The sequence below is a fragment of the Heterocephalus glaber genome, unplaced genomic scaffold, assembly GCF_053883595.1.
Source record: "Heterocephalus glaber isolate CG9 unplaced genomic scaffold, H.glaber_assembly_v1.0 deba00001523, whole genome shotgun sequence".
NCBI classification, from domain to species: domain Eukaryota; kingdom Metazoa; phylum Chordata; class Mammalia; order Rodentia; family Bathyergidae; genus Heterocephalus; species Heterocephalus glaber.
This window is the reverse complement of record NW_028258327.1, coordinates 20,990,628-20,996,313: the sequence shown is the minus strand read 5'-3', so window position 1 is coordinate 20,996,313 and position 5,686 is coordinate 20,990,628. Positions and strand designations below refer to the sequence as shown.

Here is a 5,686-nt window from a genome sequence, read left to right as displayed (position 1 = left end):
AATAGAATACAACAAATCATTAAAAAGATGATACATCATAATCAATTTGATTTCATCCTAGGGTTGTGAGAATGGTTCAACATACACAAATCAATAAATATAATAGACCACATAAACAGAAGACTAAAAGTCACGATTATTTCAATAGATGCATAAAAAGCCTTTTAAAAATCCAACATCCGTTCATAATAAGACTTAGGCGAAAGTAGATAAAGAAGAATATGGCACCTCAAGCTGATGAAAGTCATTTATAACAATCCACTGTCAACATCATATGAATAGGGGAAAACTGAAATCATTCCCTCTAACACCAGGAACAAGGTACGAAGAGTGTTCATTCTTACTATCCCTGTTCAACATGGTACTCAAAACTTTAGCCAGAGCAATTGAGCTGTAGAAAGAAATGAAATTGATTCAATTAGAAAAGAAAGGACTCAATCTATACTTATTTTCAAATGACATGATCCTTTACATGGAAGATCCACAAAACCTTTTCCAGCTGGAACCATGGAAGGTGTCAAAGAGAAGAAAAAGGTTCCTGCTGTGCCAGAAACCCTTAGGAAAATGTGAAGATGTTTCTCAGAGCTGAAAGTGAAGAACCTGAGTGAGAAAGAAGTTTGCCCAAAAAATGCTTCGAAAGTCAAGGAGGAAGCTCATCTGTGAAAAAGCCAGGTGCTATCATAAGGATTATAGACAGATGTACAGAACGGAGATTCGAATGGCTAGGATGTTAAGAAAAGCTGGCAACTTCTATGTAACTGCAGAACCCAAATTGGCATTTGTCATCCTGATCAGGGGTATCAATGATGTGAGCCCAAAGGCCTGAAAGGTGTTGCAGCTTCTCTGCATCTGCCAAATCTTCAGTTAAGCTTAACAAGGCTTCAATTAACATGCTGAGAATTTTGGAACCATATATTGTATGGGGGTACCCAAACCTGAAGTCAGTAAATGAACAAATGTACAAGCATGGCTATGTCAAAATCAATAAGAAGCAAATTGCCTTGACGGATAACAGACTGATTGCTCCATCTCTCGGTAAATATGGCATCATTTGCATGAAAGATCTGATTCATGAGATCTATACTGTTGGAAAATGCTTCAAAGAGGCAAATAACTTCCTGTGGCCCTTCAAATTATCTTCTCCATGAGGTGGAATGAAGAAAAAGACCACCCATTTCATGGAAGGTGGAGATGCTGGAAATAGGGAAGACTAGATCAACAGGCTTATTGGACAAACTAAGGAAAATCGGGTTTCCAGTAATAGGATGATGACATCTGAAGACCAGGTCCAAGAAGGGAGAAAACTTCTAAAATTTAAAACAAAGAATTAGCTCATCTGAGAGAGTGAAAAGCTGGCAAAGGAAGAGTGCAGGCTGAGGCAGGAGGATTACCAAGAGTTCAAGGCCAGGTTGGGCTACATAGTGAGTTCAAGGCTAGTCTGGACTAATATAGGGAGACCTTGTCTCAAAAAACTGAAAAATAATTATCCTTGTGTGTCTGCACTGGGAGAGTTATCAGAGCTAGGATGTGAAACTGACGCTTTTGTATGCCACCCTAATATAGCACTGTGCCCTGTGTATTCTGAGACTGGTACCTCAGAGGAGAAATAAAGTTCCAGAAGGGAGTGAGAGTCTTATTTTTTAAATATCCAAAACACTTCACCAGGAGAATCTTAGAACTAATAAACAAATTCACCAAAGTGTCAGGATACAAAGTAAACTACAAAAATCAATAGCATTACCATACATCAAAACTGAACCAACTGAGAAAGAAATCAGAAAAATGGTCCCATTCACAATAGTTTCAAAAAATTAAATACCTAGGAATAAGCCTAACCAGACAAGTGAACTACATCTATAATGAAAACTATATTGCTCTGAAGAAAGAGACTGAAAGGGCCATTAGAAAATAAGAAGATATCCGCTATACTTGGGTAGGCAGAATCAATATTGTCAAAGTGGCGACCTTATAAAAAATAATACCTTTAATGCAATTCCTGTCAAAATACTATCAGTTTTTCACAGAAATACAAAAATACTGTTTTATAATTCATGTGAAGCCAGAAGAGACCCAGAATAGACAAAGTAATTCTGAGCAACAAGAGCAAAGCAGAAGGCATTAAAATTCCAGACTTCAAAGCTACAGTGGTAAAAACAGCATGGTACTGGGAGAAAAAAACATCTTGATTGATGGGACAGATTGGAGGCTGAAGAAACAACTTCCAGCACCTTTAGTCATCTGATTTTTGACAAGTGGACCAAAATATATGCTGGAGAACAGAAAAACTCTTCAATAAATTGTTCTGGAAAAACTGAATATCCACATACAGAAGAATGCATCCATGTCTCTCAACCTGTACTAAAATCAAATTTAAATGTATCAAGCTCTTATTTATAAAAACAGAAACAATGAATCTGCTGGGAAAAATATTTGGTAACTCTTGAAAACATAGGCATCAGCAAGGACTTTCAGAACAGAACCCCAATTGCACAAGACATTATACTAAGGATCAAAAAATGAGATAATATTTAATTTAAAAGCTTCTAGTTGTGCGGAACACGCTGATCCAGCCAGGGGCAGACAGGCAGGTCTGCAGACGCTGTAGCAAGGTCATGAGTCACGCGGAACATGCCGATCCAGTCTGTGCACCGCAGCAATCCACTGGAACCACCGCGACCCCTGCTCCTCTGGCCGCTTCTCTGTACTGCCACCTGGTTCCACACTACAAAGACACAGAGGACACTGGACCGGGTAAGTTGGAGTCATCATCACCTCCCATCAGGACTGGGATATCTTCAGGGAAAGGGCAGCTGGAACCTACAATACAACCCTGCAGAGTTCAACCCCACAGGAGGACAGGGAGCTTAACTTGGGACTTGCACCCAGGAAGCTCCCTGAATCTCACAGATCTGCGACTGGCTTGCTGAGACTCATTGACTTATATCTCCACACTGCTACCCACGTTGTCTATTGTGACAACAGAGACATATGCTGAAAGAGGCCCTTCATCTTAATTTTTATTTTTTATTCCCAAAATTAGTATTATTGGTTTATTTTTTTTCTCTTTTCTTTTCTTTTTCTCCTCTTTAATTTTTTTCCTATTCTTTGCAAATATTTGTTTTTCTCTCCTTTTTTCTTTTTTTCTCTTTTCTTCTTTCTTTATCCTCTCTCTCTCTCTCTCTCTTGCTCTCCCACATTGTTCATCTTCCCTTTTTGTCCTTGTTCTGGCCTTCATTCAGAGTTTTTCTTTATTTTCCAATTATTCTCTTTTTCCTTCTCGCCTGTGTCCTCTGGCTTCACTGCTAAGCTTCCCCTATCCTTCTACCTATCTATCCCTCCCTCCCTAACACCTTTGAACTCCCCATCCCAAAGAGCAAAGTTGTTATAGTGAAGAGTTTATTCACTATATGTTGGGTTGGTCCTCCACCTTGATTTAATTCACACAGCTAAAGGTGATAGATTAATAACCACCACAAAATGTCATTTTCAAAGATGTACTTGATGCAATGGTGTTGCTGATTGTATCACTTGATCTAAGGTGTTGTTATTGATCTAGTCAGTGAACCTTCCTAGTATAAGGAAAATGAAATAGCCTTAGAGTCATTAGAGACTCAAAACTTAAAGATCAGCTATATCTGGAAGATACCTCTGAGAAGCAATCATTCCATAGGGGTTCTAATTACAAGCAACAAAGATACTTACAATAAGCAATTTCAAAATATCAACCCAGGAGTTAAACCAAAGACAGTACCAAAAACAAAAATGAGAAAACATTTAAGTAAGGCACAAACCCAGACTTCCACCCCACCAAGGGTAAATCCTGGGGGAAATGAGATGGAAAAGTCCAATAATCAACCACCTGGATACCCTGAAATGATAGCACAGGAAGTAACAAAATAGATGAATGAGGCTCTAGAAAAATTCAAAGCAGAAATAATCTCCCAGATATCTACAGAGATGGTGAGCAGAGTGAAAGACATGATTAGAGGATCTAGAACAGAAACAGATAAAAAAATAGATGAGCTCAGAAACATGCTGGAAGTCATGAATACCCAGCATAAGAAAGAAATGGAATCCATGAAAGAAATTCAAACAGGTATTCAGGAGATGAAAAATGCCATTGAAAGTATCCACAGCAGATTAAGGGAATCTGAAGATAGAATATCAGCTATAGAAGACAGGATAGCAGTTAGAGACCATGAAAATAGAGATTTCTTAAAAATAGTAAGGGACCATGAGAAATCAATCCAACAACTGCTAGATGATGCAAAGAAGAATAGCATAAGACTGGTAGGAGTCCATGAAGAAACAGGAGAAAGCACAATTTATGTAAAAAAAAAAACTGTTCACAGAAGTAATAGTGGAAAACTTCCCAGACAGAGGTAGAGAATTGGACATACTGATAAGTGAGGCATATAGAACTCCAACTAGCCATGATCAAAAAAATCTACATCTAGACATATAATACTCAAGGTCTCAGAAACCCAAGAAAAAACAAAATCCTATAAGCAGTTAGATAAAAGAAACAAATCACCTACAAAGGAAAGCCCATTGGAATCACGGCACACTTCTCAACACAAACCCTCAAGTCAAGGATAGCGTGGAATGAAGTATTTCAAGCCCTAAAAGAAAATAACTTCCATCCTAGACTGTTGTATCCTTCAAAATTAGCTTTCAAAATCAATGAGGAAATTAGATACTTCCACAACAAAGAACACCTGAGAAATTTCATGAACACCAAAACAGCACTACAAGCAATTCTAAACAATGTCCTAGAAAAAGACAATGAAGGTCACAACTCCATGAGGCCCAAAAGAGGGAAGCCACTAGGCAAGGTAAGACACTAAAGGGAAAGGGGGACAAAATAAGAAATAAAAGAGCCAACAAAAGTAAAACATCATGACAAGGATAAATCAATATCTATCAATTATAACCATCAATGTTAATGGCCTCAATTCACCAATCAAAAGAAATAGACTGGCCGAATGGATTAAAAAGGAAAATGCAACAATATGCTGTATACAAGAAACACACCTAACTCAAAAAGAAACTCATAGATTGAAAGTAAAACGATGGAAAACAGTTCTCCATGCCACAGGAACCCAGAAGAAAGCAGGGGTAGCCATCTCATTTGCAGACAAAGTAGATTTCAAACCAAAACTAATTAAGAGGAACAAAGTTGGTCACTATATCCTTGTGAAGGGAACAATCCAAGAGGAAGAGATGACAATCCTAAATATATATGCACCAAATATGAATGCCCCCAACTATACAAAACAAATATTAATGGATATGGAAAAACCAAATAAACATTAACACAATTGTAGTGGGGGACCTCAATACCCCACTATCACCAATAGGCAGATCATCTGCACAGAAACTTAAAAATGAAATTCTAGAACTGAACCAAGTTATAGAACAAATGGACTTAATACATATTTACAGAGTTCTCCAGCCCTCATAATCAGAATACACATTCTTTTTGGCTGCACATTGGTCATTCTCCAGAATAAACCATATGCTAGCTCATAGGACATGTCCAAGTAAATGTAAAAGAATTGAAGTTACCCCCTGTGTTTTATCAGACCATAGTGCAATAAAATTGGAGATCAATAACATGAGAAACTGCAAAATCCCAACAAACACATGGAAACTAAATACCACCTTCTTGAACAACCAATGGGTC

The 5,686-nt window shown here is 37.8% G+C and overlaps 1 pseudogene; it reads left to right on the top strand.

Annotated features, from left to right (window-relative positions):
- Positions 1–498: 498 nt before the first annotated feature.
- LOC101705349 (large ribosomal subunit protein uL30 pseudogene) lies at positions 499–1,331 on the top strand (annotated as a pseudogene).
- The last annotated feature ends 4,355 nt before the right edge of the window (positions 1,332–5,686 follow it).